At 38.7% G+C, this 17533-nt stretch overlaps 1 long non-coding RNA gene across 2 annotated transcripts in view; it reads right to left on the minus strand.

Annotated features, from left to right (window-relative positions):
• LOC146396008 (uncharacterized) overlaps positions 1 to 17533 on the minus strand; it is a 68914-nt gene that overhangs the window by 736 nt on the left and 50645 nt on the right. Inside the window, exons 3-4 of one of the 2 annotated variants that reach the window (XR_014829809.1) lie at positions 8927 to 9014; positions 1992 to 2176 (exon numbers count right to left, since the gene is read on the minus strand). The exons of the other annotated variant lie outside the window; for it this stretch is intronic. This is a non-coding gene — a long non-coding RNA (uncharacterized LOC146396008). Of the gene's footprint in view, positions 1 to 1991; positions 2177 to 8926; positions 9015 to 17533 lie in introns of those variants that run through there. 2 annotated transcript variants of the gene reach the window in all.

The following is a 17533-nucleotide window of genomic DNA, read 5'->3' on the forward strand; positions in this document are numbered from 1 at the left end:
ACCCAAGAATGCCTAAGTGGTGGAGTCAGTGCTCAAATGAAGAGAATCTAGTTCTTACACTTCTAGCCACTACCACACAAGACACTATTGTGTTTTACTAGACTAGGAGCTCCTGGATGGCAAAAATCCTTGTATGCCCCATCTCCCTTCTCCCAAAGTACCTAATGTCATCTATTGCCCTTTAAAGATGCTCAGTAAAAAGAAGCACAGATCTTGTCAGATGTTCCCTTTCTCTCATCGACAGGTAGCCACTGTTACACGGTGTTTTATACAAATACTGCAGGTTCATTTCCCCACTGCTCCCGTCCCTGTTTCTCTCTTTTTTGCTTCTTTTCATCCCTCAGTCTGTGGAGAAAGGAATGCTATTGGAAAGGGCAGAAGGTGCTTCTTTCTACTCTAAGGAGACCTTAGAAGAGTTCTCCTGGGGACCAGTGACTTGTAGCATTCAGGCAGCAGCCCTCTTTAGTTGGCAAATACTCCACAGTTTGCAACCTCGGGTCATTCCAGAGAATGAATCTTTTGAAATAAACACAGAGGAATGGGACCTTTTATTATCTCCAGATGGGGCTGTGCGGCCTTGGAAGCTTTAGAAATAGTTCTGTTATGCCTGGATCACACTTCTCTTATCTTCCAAAAAGAAAGAAATTCCTTTCACTGGGAAGTGGTAAATTGTGTTAATTAAAAAGCCAGAATTCTGCAGATTGACCACCTCTACCCAATCCACACTTTTCTGGTTTGCATTTTATTTAAATTTGCATTCCTCTCCTTTTGAAATAAGATATTAGTTTAAATTGGAAACACACACATACACAAAACACTGTTGTTTTTTAGTCATTACCCCAGATTTAGATGTTGTTTGTGAAACAAGGATGAAATCCGTGGAATGTTTTTTAGGATATGCTAGAAAAGAAAGTATGCTGAAACATAGATATAGTGTTTTTATTTTTCACTGTTATTGGTGGCCAAATGGAAAGCTTCACATAGAAGATGACCAATAAATATTTATCGAACAAACTCATACTTAAAATTGGGGGCTATAAAATACATACATACATATATAATATGTATTTTACATATATATAAATTATATGAAATATAATCTCAAAAAATGATGGTGCCACCTATTGGTGAAGATATAAAATGTAAAATGATCACTTATGTAATAAATTACTTCATGTTTCCCAGTCATTTGTTACTTAATTCCCACAGAGATTCTAAGAGTAATTGAGGAGCCAGAAGGGGAAGTTTGCTTGGTCCATGCAGACATGAAGCACTAATGTTTTCAATTTGGCTGCTCTCTACTGGGTGTCTATTAAGTGCACAATACTTTGGAAGATGCAAGAAAAGTGAAGACATAGCCTCTATTTTCAAGGAGCATCTTATCTAGTTGAAAAGAGAAGACCTACCTACCAGGAACAGTCAATAAATACAACAAAACAATAAGGAGCCTGACATTAAAATGCATGATGCAGAGTTCCCGTTGTGGCTCAGTGGTTAACGAATCCGACTAAGAACCATGAGGTTGTGGGTTCAATCCCTGGCTTTGCTCAGTGGGTTAAGGATCCAGTGTTGCCTTGAGCTGTGGAGTAGGTCGCAGACGAGACTTGGATCCTGCTTTGCTGTGGCTGTGGCATAGGCCGGCGGCTATAGCTCTGATTTGACCCCTAGCCTGGGAACCTCCATATGGCTCAGGAGTGGCCCTAGAAAAGGCAAAAGGTAAAAAAAAAAAAAAAAAAAGCATGATGCTCATTCCATGTATATTGTTACGTTTTATTTATTACATGGTAACCATACTTTTTCAACTCATACTGTTTTGCTTACCACTTACCCCAGGACCAGCACATCACTTAGAAGGCAAATGATAAACACTATTAAATAACTGATAATTTAGGTCTCATGGTTAGATACATGTAGCTTAGAAAATATTTTAAATCCTGACTGGCAAAACAGATCGGAAAATACATGTGAACATAAGAAGTCATATGGAGGAAGTGGGGTTTGAGTTCTGGAAAATCCTGCAAGGGATTTATAACCTAATACAGATGAAGACATCAGTGTAGGGAGAACTCTTGTAATCTTGGATTTGTGTTTGAACTGGAGATTTTTGTGGTTTGCTGTGCCAACCCACACTTCTTCCTCAGTTAATGACTAAGTTTTTGCTCAATCCTGGTGAAGTCTGAAAGCAAAGAAAAAGAAGGCAGATAGTGAGTAGTTGCAAGACTGTAAATGTACATTTCACTCCTGGAGTCTACGGGCAGGTAGCCTAGAAAAGTTTTTTCTTTCTGCCTTTCTCAAACCCAGCTAAGAGTTTCAAAGTATTCCTCTAATATTTGGCAGTATGTATCAAGAGTCCTAAAATGTTTTGATCTTGTACTTTTCCTTCGAAGAAAGTATGCTAAGGAAATAATTAGGAATGTGAACAAATGTTTTCTGCAATAAAGGGAAAACCTATACTCATTATAGAAGCAGTTAAGTAAGTTTTGCTACAAATTTAAGATACTTCTCATGATATTAAAAATATGGCACAAAATTTGTATATATAGGTTATTCCTGAATAGAAGGATTACAGGTTTGTTTTGCTTTTACCCTACTGTGAGAAAATCTCTGAAATTTAGTGGGTGAAGTTTAGCTCATCTATTCTGGTTATTTCTGCTTTCATTGCCTTTGACTAGAATATCTTACAACTCAGTAGAGAGAGAGTTAACAGGCAGAAAATTGGTAGTAATGCAAATGTTTTCCTTCCAAGCTATATAAATAATTCCTATTAATGCAATGCAAATGAATTTTGTCTTATAGATAATATAAATCTCTGTAAATCAAATCCATTTGACCTGCCTAGAACATGTTACTGGTTTCCTCATTAACTAAGTAAAAAATTTAATGTGTGTTCGATTTGATATTTATGAGTCATTTTACGTTTTTTGAAAACTACACTTTAATACTGTATATTTCCTATATTCTGGATTTTCTACAGTAAACATGTGTTGCCAACTTTTTAGGAAACTTTTAAGTACGTTATACGTGCGAACCAAATTAAAATATGCATGTTTATACTAAGTATGTATACATGCATACATAAGTTTATAGCTCCACAAATTTCCTCAAAAATCAACACACCTATGTAATCAGTTTTTAGATTAAGGAATAGAACCTTATTAACACTCCAGAAATTGCCCTAGTGTCTCTCTACCAGTCACTACTCCTTCCCCACCAAAACACTATCCTGACTTCTAACATCAGTTCATTTTGGGGAGTTCCCTTCATGGCTCAGCGGTAAAGGAATCCAACTAGGATCCATGAGGATGCAAGTTCAATCCCTGACCTCACTCAGTGGGATCCTGCATTGCTGTAGGCTGGCAGCTATAGCTTCGATTTGACCTGTAGCCTGGGAACTTCCATATGCCGTGGGTATGGCCCTAAACAGCAAAAAAACAAAAAACAAGAAACCAAGAAGTTCATTTTGTCTGATGTATAACTTTATATAAATGGAATCACATGGTGTGTACCCATATGTGCCTGGCTTCTTTTACTCATCACCATGTTCATGAGATTTGTACATGTTGCCACATAAAGTTTTTCAGTTACTTCATTTTCACTATTGTGTACTATTCCATTACATGAATAGATTATAACGTATTAATTCTATTGTTAATGGGCATTCAGATTTTTTCCGGTTTGGGGTTATTACAAAAAGTGTGCCTATGAATATTTTTGTACATTTTTTGGTGAAAATATGAATACATTTCTGCCAACCACCGCATGTATTAATTTACAATCTGAAAAAATAAATCTAACCTACATTAAAAAATCAATTTTCAGAGTTCCTGTCGTGGCTCAGTGGAAACGAATCTGACTAGCATCCATGAGGATACAGGTTTGATCCCTGGCCTCGCTCAGGGAGTTAAGGATCCAGTGTTGCCGTGAGCTGTGGTGTAGGTCACAGGCTTGTCTCGGATCTGGCATTGCTGTGGCTGTGGTGTAGGCCAGTGGCTACAGCTCCAGTTCAACCCCTAGCCTGGGAACCTCCACATGCCATAGGTCCAGCCCTAAGACAAAAAAAAAAAAAATCGTATTTTTCTTTTTTCTCTACAGATCATTTCATCAATACAAAATTTTTTGATTACAAACTCGTTCTTGTTTTTTGTTTTGTTTTGTTTTGTTTTTTGGCTGTATGCGTGGCACTTGGAGGTTCCTGGGCAGGGACCCAAGCTGCTGCAGTGACAACCTCAGATACTTAACTTGCTGCACCACAAGGGAACTCTACAAACTCTTTAAAAATGTAAATGTATTCCTGAAGAATTAATCCTCACTTATGCCTTATTGTGAATTTCTAGAATCTGATATTGAGATCAACAGCTAGCTGAGAAGTTTCCGCTGGTGCTGGAGGGTGTGAGGAAATCTGGAAAAGGAAAAGGGAGAGGGTTATTTGGGTCTGATAGAAGGCAGTGAGTGTTGGGCCATGGAGAAACAGGAGGTGGGAAATGCACTGACTTTTCCACTTGTTCAAGTTCTTGGCTATTTCCCTTTGAAAAGAATCACTACAATGATGATTAACACGCTTTATCTGTTTAGTTTATAGTTGGCAAAGTGCTTTTATTATATCCATTGCCTCATTCGATGTTGCTCTCACAAGAAGGTAGGTATTTTCATAACTGTTCTGGTTTTAGATGTGTAAAGCTTAAAATTGGATACCACGGTTAGACTGGTAGGTTAGAGTACAATTTCTTCCCCACTGAAGCCAGCCTCCATAATCTAAGCACATCATCTCACGATCTCCAAGTCAATTTGGTAGGTACCCTCCATTCAGTCCCTATCTCAGAAGTAAGAAGGAGGAATTAAAAAGAAGGGCAAAAAATATATCTTCACCATCTATAAAGCGCCTCAGCAGCCCTGACGGTCAGATGACAAGAGAGGAGGCTGTGGTGTGGGTCTTTGGGCAGGGGAGACAGGCACAATGGGATTCACCTGAAAACTGACAGGTACTCTCTTGTGTCCTTTGCTTCAGTGCCCTGAGAAGGGATTAAGGCTGATCCATGCCAACCCCATCAGTGGGCTCATCTAACTTGGCAAGCATATTGTTGTTGACAGCTTCCAGGTGTGTGTTTTCTTAGAGATGGAGTCCATGTAAGAAAAATGCAATTCTTGTTGCCAAGTATTAACTTAGCAAGAAAACAAATTACAAAATGCTAAAGGGGAACATAAAGATGTTTCCAGGCTTCCCACTGGGCCCATCAGGAACTCTTGTCTGTCACTTCCCACATTAAAAGAACAACTCTGCTGTGGTTAGGGTGTATTTTATCCTTTTTTTCTTAAAAAACATTTTAAAGCTTATTCTTACACCTTAGGACCCAGCACTGTACACCCATAGGGCACCTCTCAATTTGCAGATTGAACAAAGAGTATGATTTCTATTTTAAATCTATTAAAATAAAGGAGTCTAGGAGATTAAATAAATTGTTCTGCATCACATAATAAGGTATTAAAGCTGGATCTTTAACTTGTAATTAGGTATCTATTCAAGTCGATATCCTCCACAGAGAACCTGCAGTCTTCCAAAGTCTCACTTTCCCCAGATCAGAACCATTAACTGCAACCTGGTCAGGCTATCAGTTTGGACATATTTCCACAAAAGGGCAGGGCTAGCCCACAGCTGCTTCTTATTCTCTCTACCTTTTAGGTATCCAAAGGATTTGGTTATTCTACAGGACTCTGAGAGAAATGCTTCATTTTCCTTTCGGATTTCGAAGCTGTTCTTTGGGGACAGCCCAACCCTGATTGCTCAATTTTGCAGGCAGAATTACCCTTGAAAATACCTTAAATCAATCAGTGTCAGAATAGAACGTTGCTTTCTCAATTGAGCTCTTTAATGAAGTAGCTGCATTTGTAAGTAATGTTATTCAAGTCTAAACAAACACATGAAAATAAAAGGGTCTGTTAATACTGGAATTAAACTCTACATGACCAGATACTATAGATATAAAATGTGCACAGGACCAGAAATGGATCTAATTTACAGCACCTCTTTCAGATTAACTTTGGCGTAAGTTGAAAACTAACTGAAAGGCAGGTCAGGCTGAAATCATGACACCATTTAAAACGTTCTCTCTAGCTCGCCTCCTCCTCTCTTTCTTCCCTTTCTCTCCTTGCTTTATTCTTTCTCTTTTGCCTTCTACCCTTACCAAGTTTAGGTTAATCCTTGTGAAACTAAATGCAAAATGGTGTGGTGCTACCGTATTAATACATTTGTGCCTATCCTTCAACAACGTTTAAAGTTACAAAAATATACTCATGCTAATTAAAAATTCAAATAGTACAGAAAGTATAAAATAAAAAGTACAAATCTTTTCCCATGCTCTTGTCTCACTCTTCAGCTTTTCCACTTCAAGAGATATAGGCTAGATTCAGAATTGGGTTGGGAGTAAAATCAGGGGGCCTTCCTAAATGCACTTTTATAAATTGTGTTCTTTGAGAATGTGTCTGATTTTAAAATCATTATGGTGGGAATTGGAGTGCAAGAAGAGATTAAATGCATATGCTCAGTCTACCACCTTGTGTCAGTAGCCCTTGAAGGGCTTTCAAAACCACAGTTACAATCACACATTTATTTTACAAAATGTAATCAATTGGTTGACTGGTCACCTGCATTTGTCCTTAATAAATTTTAGACAGCTTATCACAGGAATAATATTTATTTATAATTTTATTTATTTATTTTTTATTTATTTATTTATTTTACTTTTTTAGGGCCGCATCAGCAGCATTTTGGAAGTTCCCAGGCTAGGAGTCGAATTTCAGCTACAGCTGCCGGCCTACACCACAGCCACAGCAATGTGGGATCTGAGCCGTGTCTGCGATCTACACTGCAGCTCACGGTAACGCCGGATTCTGAGTGAGGCCAGGGACTGTACCCATATCCTCGTGGATCCTAGTCAGGTTTGTTAACCACTGAGCCATGAAGGGAACTCCCTATAATTTCACTTTAAATATAAATATTATAAATATAAATATAAATATTAAATGGGAACCATGAGGTTGCAGTGGCTTGGATCCTGCATTGCTGTGTCTCTGGCACAGGCTGGCCGCTGCAGCTCCGATTGGACCCCTAGCCTGGGAACCTCCATATGCTGCAGGAGCAGCCCTAGAAGAGGCATAAAAATATATATATATATATTAAATGGATGTATTTATTTAACTAAAAATCTTATTGTTGGCTACTTAGGTTGCCTTTACTATTTCTATGTGATGAACATAGCTTGGATGATCTGCCTAGTAGCTCAGTCTTTGTATGTGTGCTTAATTACTTCCTATGGATAGGATTCTAAAGTTGAAATTGCTCACCAAAAGACTGTGCATTTTTAAGGCCTTTGAGTGTATGGTGCACTTGCTGCTCTTAGATTTTAACTATGCAGTCTAGAGGTTAACAATGAATTTAGCTTCTTTTCTAGGGTGGGACACTCTTTCAAACTGCTTTCTTGTCAAGATCTGCCTCAGGCTTATGGGGGTGGAAGCATAATCCTCTCCTTCTAACAACTGGAGTGAGTCACTATCAGCTTTCCTTTCTCCACCCTCACTGAGTCCACACATATCCCTGCCTCTTGCTTTTTTTTGTTTGTTTGCTTTTTTTTTTTTTTTGGGTGAAATCCAGCCTAAGGGCTCCACTGGAGTGGAACTGGAAAAAAGCATCTGATGTAGGTCATTCTTGCTTCCAGATCAGAATTTACTTCATCTCTTAAACAGACCCATCTTAAGATAAATTATTATCTTAAAAGCTAACTTAAAAAAACCTTTTTTTTTTTTTGTGGGGGGAGAGTCTGTACTTGTGGCATGTGGAAGTTCCTGGGTTAGGAATCGAACGCAAGTCGAAGTTGTGGCCTGCACCACAGCTGCAGCAACTCCAGATCCTTAGTCTGTTGTGCCACATGGCAACTTTCAAAAAATCTTAACAAGTATGATGAAGTCAAAACACCTTCACAAGTCTTTGAAACCATTAGCAATACAATGGTTATTATTCTTTAAAAAGTGATAAAATGAATGGGATGGACTGTTATTTTGTCAGTGAGATAAATGTGGATTCCCTTATACCTGGTAGATCCCCCTGATTTGTGTCTCTTCCCATGTGAACAGCTTTCATAGACCTTCTAGGAATGTGAAGAAAACTCAGCACAAGGGCATGAACACCCTCACCCCCCAACTCCTCTTTCTGTCTGTCTTGCTATCACTACTACCGTATCACCACCACTAAAGTCTAACAATGGTTTTAAAATGTATAACCTGGTCATTCTGGCTGGTCAGGGCACTTTCTAGGTTAAAAAGCAAAGGAGGTATAAAAACGAGTTTTCAATATTGTAGTGGCATATATTGCTTTAAGCATAAAGCACTTTGACATATCTGATGTGATCTTATAATTCTCCTATTAAATAGTTATTAAGATCCCATTTCACACATAAAAAAACTGAGGTGGATGGAGGTTTAAAAATTCCTCAAGACAAAGCTAAGAGTTATCTTCCATTTTAGTCCTCTCTCCTTCCTGCAGGTGCTCTGTCCAGGAATCTCATCCTACAGAAATTGCTGTTAATCTAGGAGGAAGCAAGATAAACTGATCACTCTGGGGGTGAGGTATTTTATGATTCTTCTCCTGAAGCCCTGACATTCTGCTTTTTTCATCAGGCTCATGGACTGTTTCATCAGGCTCCTGCACCAAACCTACATAACAAAGGGAGAAAAAGGTTCCAATTTACCCTTCTCTAGGACTAAACTCTTGGTCACAGAAATCTAGGGTAAAATGTTCCAGTAAAACTAGTTCCCACAGTAGGTAATCTTACATTCGGCTAATTAGGGATTAATTTTCATCAGGCGAGATTTCAGATAAACAAGGGTAATTAGAACTTTGTAAAACGCTACTGTAAAGTCTTAAAATGACCCTTACCAGAGAGCTCTGTTTTCTCTGAAGTGGCCTGAGGCACTAATTTGCTCAAGTTGAGAACTGGTATCAGGACAGAGACATCTACCTCATTCTGGAAGAGTAAAGAATAGAGAAAACACCAGAAGTTCCACTTAAAATGGCCTGGTTTACAAGTTACCCTAGAAATGCAAAGAATGCAACATGGTTTGTAATCAAGGAGTGTAGCCACATTTGTCTCCAAAATTGGCGGGAAGGGAGCATGTACATATTTTTTCCATAAAAACCTTATATTTGGTAGTTAAGTCCCAGATTCATTCCTAAAACCTATCAAAACCATACTGACTCTAAAACGGCACTTTCAAAATAAATAAAAAATAAATAAAATGGCACTTTCAATTTCCCAAAGATTCTGTCTTCATCCCTCATCCCTGTGGAAGCCTGAGTGTATTAGAGAATATCGGGAAATTGAGACTTGAGACCCACTGAATCCTGAGGGGGGCTGTGGGTTGAGGTGGGCCCTCAAGTGTTCAATAATTGTCAGATGAGCATAAGAGGGAACTTACGCCACTTCTGCGAGATGACTCAAATAAAAGGGCCATCAAAAACAACATTAGCTGTTTATTTGAGTCCCAACTGTCAAATCAATGGTTGGTGACAAGCATTTAGGTTTCTTTCTAATTAAGCTAAATTATGTTTGTGTTTCCAATCAAAGGGACTCTTGTACTTCTTTTGCTCCCGAACCCATTCACTCATCAGAACTTGTGTTGGACGTGTAGTTGGTGCCCACAAATACTTGCTTCATAAATTGAATAAGATTTAAATAAGATAACTGACATGCCTTGGTGTGATGGATCTTTGCAAAGATAAATTCTAGCAGCAAGTGGAGATGATAAGAGGTTTATCTAAGATCTGGGAGGCAGAACAATGGTGGGCAAATGGATTATTAATGAACATTCACACAGAAGAGTAAAGAAAATCAATCCACAGCAAAAGCTTGGCCATTACTGAGATAGGAGGGTTTTTGGTATACTACCTAACCTCAGTGTCCTCATCTATAAAATATGGGTAATAATAGCAATTATCATATTGGGTTTTTATGAAGATTAAATAGGACAATGAATAAAGAATAATTAGAAGAGTGGCCTGGCAAATAGGAATTGGAAAAACCTAGCGGCAACAGACCTCTAGGGAACACAGAAACAACAGAAGACTCCTAAGGGAACGATGGGACCCCTACAATGTGTATCAGTCTTGGCTGAATCATTGCGAACTAATTAAGGACCAGCTAAGAGACACACCTTGTTTCAGAAGCCTTGGTACTATGTAAGATCCTGAAACTGTGTGTATAGCTTCGAAATGAACATTTCACTATGACCTAAAATGATCAGTGTTATTTTCCGAATGACCCAAAGATATGGGGACATGAAATAAAAATTGAGTTGAATAATAAAAAAAAGTCGTATTTTGCAACACACTTCAGCTACTATTATTAGGGAACCAAAGGATATATCCAAATGTCAAAGAAAAGAGCAGGGATTCAGGCACAAGGAGGTTGAGATGAATTTTGCTCTAGATACATTTTATTGTTCCAGGGGTTGTAGGTTTTTGGTTGTAGGGAAGCTAGGGAACTTGTTTCAAAACCTCCTTTGTATAATACCTTACATCAGATTGACACATCAGTTGTTCCACATGAAGAAAAATTGCCAGCGGTGTTGTGCCTCTAAGTGGGGAGAGGTAGGGTGATGGAGCTTATTTAACCCACCTAGGAGAACTCACTTTTCCTCAAGCCTTTTATTTATGTTTTCTAGTTTTATTGAGATATACTGATATACACCTATATAAGTTTAAGGTGTACAGCATAATGGTTTAACTTACATATATTGTGTAATGCTTACCACAATAAGTTTAGTCTGCATCCATCATCTCATATAGATACAATCAAAATAAAAAACATATTTTTCCTTGTGACGAGAACTCAGGATTTACTCTCAACTTTTTTCTAATATATCTATAGCAGTGTTTGTTATAGTCATCGTGTTGTATGTTACATCTCTAGTACTTATTTATCTTATAACTGAAAGTTTGTACCTTGTGATCACCTTCCTTGGATTGCCCTTCACCCAGTCTACTCCCCTCTGGTCTAATCTCTTATTCTATGAGTTTCTGGTTTTTTTTTTTAAGGTTCCACTTATAAGTGAGATCATATAGTTTTGTCTTTCTCTGACATATTTCACTTGGCACAATGCCTTCAAAGTCCATCCATGTTATTGTAAATGGCAGGATTTCCTCTTTTATGGCTGAATAATATTTCAGTATATAAATCACAGCTTCTTTATCCATTCATCCATAAATGGCTGCTGAGGTTGTTTCCAAGTATTCAAGCCTTTTAAAACAATGTCCTGTACTTGACCGCACTTTCTCAGATTGAGTAGTAAAGCTACAAATCTTTAAAAGTATTCTAACATTCACATTTACCCACCAAATCACACCTGGGGCTTCTTTCCATTTATCTGAAAGCAGATGATTCTTGCTATAATTTTTGAAAAAGAACACAGTGTTTTTGCAACAATGATGACATTGCAAGAGGCAGGTTATGGAAGAAGTGGCAAAGCAACTGCTTGAAGAAGTGGCAAAGCAGGAGTTCCCGTCGTGGCGCAGTGGTTAAGGAATCCGACTAGGAACCATGAGGTTGCGGGTCTGGTCCCTGTCCTTGCTCAGTGGGTTAACGATCAGGTGTTGCCATGAGCTGTGGTGTAGGTTGCAGATGCAGCTTGGATCCCACGTTGCTGTGGCTGTGGTGTAGGCCGGAGGCTACAGCTCCGATTTGACCCCTAGCCTGGGAACCTCCATATGCCGCTGGAGCGGCCCAAGAAATGGCAAAAAGACAAAAAAAAAAAAAAAAAAAGGAAGAAGTGGCAAAGCAATGGTTACCATTAGGTAGGGCGATGTGGAATGTGGGTAGGTAGGGAGATGTGGAATGTGGAAAATCGCTATCACAGAAAGTCCTCTTGACAAGAGGTTCAGTAAAAGTTGGAGTTCCATGTCTTAGAGTATAAAAACTGCATGGGTTAACTGTGTCCGATATGGTCTCTTGGCACTCAGCATTCATTTCCACCAATTTCTATGGATACCTCACCCCCACTGCATAATATTGTAGGAGTTAGAAGGCTCAAAACTGTATTTCCTACTTCTCATCATATAAAAAAATCAATACCAGATGAACTGTAAATTTAAATGTCTACAGTAAAATAACCTTTCCAAAGAAAACTTAGGAGAATAACTTTATTACCTTAAGTCAGTAGTCTTAAACTTGATACAAAATAAATAGGCCATAAAGAAAAACCTCTGATAAACTGAATTACATCAAAATTATGAATGTCTTCATCAAAAGACACTATTAAAGTAGTGAAAAAAACAAGCCACAGAGTTGGAGAAGGTGTTCTCAATGCATATGCCCTATAAAAGACTCACAATAAAGAACCACCAAGAACAAGAGAACCCAATAGAAAATTGGGCAAAGACTTGGACAAGCATTTTATGGCAGAAATGACCAAAAAACATAAGAAAAGTTGCTTCACTTGTTAAGACATCAGGTACATAAAAATGATTTAAATACACTGCATTAGCTGTTCAACAAAATGACTAAAATGGAAAATATGGAAAATACAAATTTTAGTAAGGATGTAGTACATCCATTACTTTGGAAAACTGGCAATATCTATTTGAATTAAACTTTTTCCTATAATCCAGAAATTCCATTCCTATACATTTAAATGCATACAAATGTTATTTTCATAATAGCACTATTTATAATAACCAGACTGGGAAGAATCAAATGTCCAATCACAGTAGAACACACAAATTTTGTTATATTCATTCAATATATTATTACAGCATACAGCAATGAAGATGAAGATATTATAGCATATGGCAATGAAGATGAAGATACTATTGCTACACACAAGGATAAATTTCACAAGTATAGAGTGAGAAGAGCCAGCCATAGAAGTGTATCATCCCACTCTGTATCAAAGTTCAGAAACAGGCAAAATTGCTCTGTGGTATTAGAAGCCAAGACAGCAGTTAACTTCAGGGAGGAGAATGCCTAGAAGAGAGCATGGGCAGGGGCTTCTGGCTGTTAGGAATTTCCATCTCCCCATCTGGGTTCTGGTTACATGGGTATGTTTACTTTATGAAAGTTCATCATGCTGACTTATTGTGATTTGTGCATTTTTCTGAGTGTAAGCCATCTTTTAATAAATATTGACTTACAGTTTAAAAAAACTCTAACTATATAAACTAGATTTTGCCAATTAGTATATTGATGTGAGATCTGGAAGGTAAAAGGATGCTATTTTCCCTGCCTGTTAGTTTTCTCTGTTAGTTGTTGATGTGTGTGCTACATCAGACATAATTTTCAGTGGTGAGACTTTCTGTGTCTCTATACTGTCACCACCTCCATTCACCAATGGAGTGGCTGTGGTGTTGGCAGTAGTCTCCACAGCTTTCTGACCTCTAGACTGTTGTTGCCATGTGGTCTGGCCTCGAAGCCCAAAGACAGCCTTCTTAATTGCTTTGCACATATGTGATTCCTTGTATTCAATACTTAGAGTGGTGTCTCCACTGAAACCCAGTTGATAGGTCAACTAATAATACATTTGAGAGGCAATGTAGTGGGGTTAAGGTTGATTTTAAGAGTCGTTGGAAAAAGAAATTACCATTGGTAATCCTACCACCTAGGATCATCATTCTCAAGAGAAAGTGCTGCTTTAGAGCTAACCTAAATCTATTCTGTTACAATATAAAGTCATTTACTGCAGAGATATGCTGGTTTCTGGTGCCATTCAAAATGATTCTTAAGGCATCCTTTGTCCTCTCTTCACAAGCTACATAATGCCAGTTCTTTGAAATTCTCTTTACATATTCTACAGCTCTTCCTAGTTGTGGATATTTGAATCAAGTATTCATCTAAGGACTGCCTATTCTGGTAGGATCAGCTGTCCCTTTCTTTGGTTATACTCCCAGGTTCACATTTGCTTATCTAACAAAAGCCCTACACTGCTGACTCATGTTTAGCTTATGGTCCAAGCCCAGTATCATATTATTAGCCAAAATTTCCCATGGATGGAGGTAGACTTGTAGAAGATTGAAAAATATAACTCACAAGCCACAAGTAAGAGTTTTTACCTGTCCTTCTAAGACAGAACAATATCTAATACAAGAGCTTATGAACAGTGAGAATTAGTAGCCTACAGAAAAATTAGTTAACAGGTGAAAAGGGATTATTAAATTGTGGAACTGTACGTTAGGAGGGACTTGTCTGAAACTCAAGCTCAGCTATGTCTCACAGTCAGTGCTTATTCTTTTTTTTTGTCTGTATTTTTTTTGGGGGGGAGCCACACCCGCAGCACATGGAGGTTCCCAGGCTAGGGGTGAAATCAGAGCTGTTGCTGCCTGCCTACGCCACAGCCACAGCAACATGGGATCTGAACCTACGTCACAGCTCACGGCAACGCCGGATCCTTAACCCACTGAGCGAGGCCAGGGATCAAACCCACGATTTCATGGTTCCTAGTTGGATTTGTTCCCACTGCGCCACGACAGGAACTCCAATGCTTATTCTTAATACTCTTGCTGCTCAGGGTATGGCCCTCAGACCAGCAGCACAAGTACCACCTGGGAACTTGTTACAAATGCGGGATCTCAGGCCTCAAGACCCACCAAATCAGAATCTGCCTCTTAAGAAGACCCACGGGTGATTTGTATGCATGTTAAAATTTGAGGAGATAAAGGCAACACACCATGGTCTCCTGTTCTGTTATTTAGAATCTTGCCTAAATTATATCACATACAAAACCTGATCTCTTGTGGGCAAGACCTGTGTTATGACAGGTCTTGGTCTAATAGATTACTTGAATAGCTGAATTAAAGAAAAAGACAAACTTTCTCTAGTGATCTCTGGAAAAAGAGGGCATCTATTTGAGCTGTGCTAGTTTTTAATGTACCCATGCAGATTTTAATCTACTAGAAAAATTAATAGCCTATTTGGTAGTAGCATGTCCTGCAAAAATAAGTGCAATAAAATGAAAGTATTTAAATGGATATTTAAACTATGCAGTCATCAGTGATTTAGTTTTCAATTACACAAAAGTAATTATACTAGAATCCACCTCATTCATCCTTCCGTGAGAAAATGCTGGAGTGTTGTAATAAGCTAATGCTTTCAGGCAATGACCGATCTCCACTCCTTGTTGGCCAAGACCTGAATTCATTTGCTTTAAGCAGTCTAGGGTGTATGCTAGGAATATAAATGATGGAAACACCCTATGTGACCCTTCCCACAAAAGAAGTCTCATCATTAAGGGTGTGTGTGAGGCCAAAGGCCCAGCCTCTCAGATGGGGAAGGGCTTACACAGCACGCAGACTGGCCTGAGTGTGAGAAAAGAGCAGGACTGTGACAAGGGAAAGCTCCACAGCTGGGCTCTTCCTATGACACTGGTTCTCAAAGTTTGAGTGCAAAGGGCTTCTGGGGTGCTGGTCATGTTCTATTTCTTGAATATATGAGTGTCTGGTGACATGGGTGTCTTCAGTTTATGAAAATTCACTGAGCTGTTCATTTATAATAAACACACTTTTCCATGTGTATGTTATACTGCAATAAAAAATTCAAAAGAGCAGAAAGAGTTGCATAAGAGCAGATTTCTGTCCTCTTTCCCTCCTATTCAGATGTGGGTGATTTGTGTTCCTGACTTTGAGAAACACTGCCCAGAGCAATCCAGGGGCTATACAATCAGGAAAAATTGATGACTAAGCTTCATCTACCCAACATATTCATAGACATGGATAGGTAAAACTAAACAAGTTATAATGCCTAGTGCAGGGTGAACTGTGTTCTAGGTGATATATAAATACATTCTTCTAGTCTTCATAACATCCCTGAGAGGGGTTATGAAGGTAACATCCCAATATTATCTCTACTGTACAGATGAGGCAAATGGCATCCATAGAGTAGAGTTGAGAAGCCATGTCAGGTCTAGGAGACCAAAGCCTATTTTATTTTTACCAGTACCACTGCTGGGTCAGTGTGATGGAGTAAATAAGTCACAGGGACAGCCTGAGGAAGTGAGAGGGGACAGAGAAAGAACATTAGATTCTTTACCAAGGTAGTAGATAGTCATTAAAGGCAGACTGCAAGTAGGGATCTCTGTTCTTTTCAGACTCTTCTGGTAAGTAGATAGAAGTTTCTCAGAGGCAATGCCCTAGGGCCACACCAAAGGAATCTCTTGTCCCTTGGGTCAAGAGATGCTCATGGACCATGTCCCAAACTTGGCTGGACATCAGAAACACCTTGAGAAAATTTGAAACATATAGATTTACTGGATCTACCCTAGAGATCCAGATTTAGTGGGTTTGAGGTGAGGCCTATAAAGCCCTTTTAAAACCATGCTGGGTAATTCTGATGATCAGCTGGGCTTGGGAACCACTACTGCAGTCATCCTGACCACATAAAGAGTCAGAACTGGACTAACCTTGGTAGTAATTCATCACAAGCTAACCGAGGGAAATAAAGGGGCCATTATGAGTGCCTTCAAACTGAATAAAGGTAACCAAGTGTTAGGCCAAGAAACAAAGCAGAATAAAAGGAGACACGGGATCATGAGATGGAAATGTGTGGCTAGTTTAGGCCTGTAAATAAAAGGCCTGCACCTGTTGTGCCCCAGCCATGACACTTAATTAGAGCTCCTCCCCTTAGCCTGTTCACAAAGAAAATATCTAAGGTTTAAATTTTTTTTTTAATTTTACCTTTTAAAAAATTATAATAGTTTTATGGAGTTCCCGTCGTGGCACAGTGGTTAATGAATCCGACTAGGAACGATGAGGTTGCGGGTTTGATCCCTGGCCTCACTCAGTGGGTTAAGGATTTGGTGTTGCCGTGAGCTGTGGTGTGGGTCGCAGACGCAGCTCAGATCCTGTGTTACTGTGGCTCTGGTGTAGGCCAGTGGCCACAGCTTCGATTCGACACCTAGCCTGGGAACCTCCATATGCCATGGGACCAGCTCAAGAAAAGGCAAAAAGACAAAAAAAAAAAAAAAAATATATATATATATATATATATATAATCGTTTTATTATATTTTTTATTATATTTTTTATTGTATTAGTTTTTTACATTATGCTAGGTTTAAAAAGTATTATACAAAGGGAGACAAAAGGTACAAACTTCCACTTATAAAATAAATAAGTCATAGGGATGCCACATACAGCCTAGCAACTACAGATAATAATACTGGAAGGGAGTCCCCTGGTGGTCTAGTGGTTAGGATTTGGTGATTTCACCACTGCAGCCTGGGTGCAATCCTTGGTCTGGGAACTGAGATCCTACATCAAGCCACTGTATGCTGCAGCCAGAAAATAAATAAATAAATAAAAATTTAAAAATAATAATAATATTGGAAAAAACTATGAACAGTAAGCAGGGAGTTCTTTTGTGGTGCAGCAGGTTGAGTCGTTGCTATGGTGCGGGTCTGATCCCTGGCCCGGGAACTTTCACATGCCACAGACACAGCCAGAAAAGAAAAAAAACAAAACAAAAAACAGTAAAGTAATTTAATATCTGTCTTCAATATGAAAT

This window comes from Sus scrofa, chromosome 15, assembly GCF_054392235.1.
Source record: "Sus scrofa isolate SSC_HxYL_T2T_F1_AM1 chromosome 15, Sscrofa_HxYL_maternal_Yorkshire_Landrace_v2.0, whole genome shotgun sequence".
In the NCBI taxonomy this organism is placed as follows: domain Eukaryota; kingdom Metazoa; phylum Chordata; class Mammalia; order Artiodactyla; family Suidae; genus Sus; species Sus scrofa.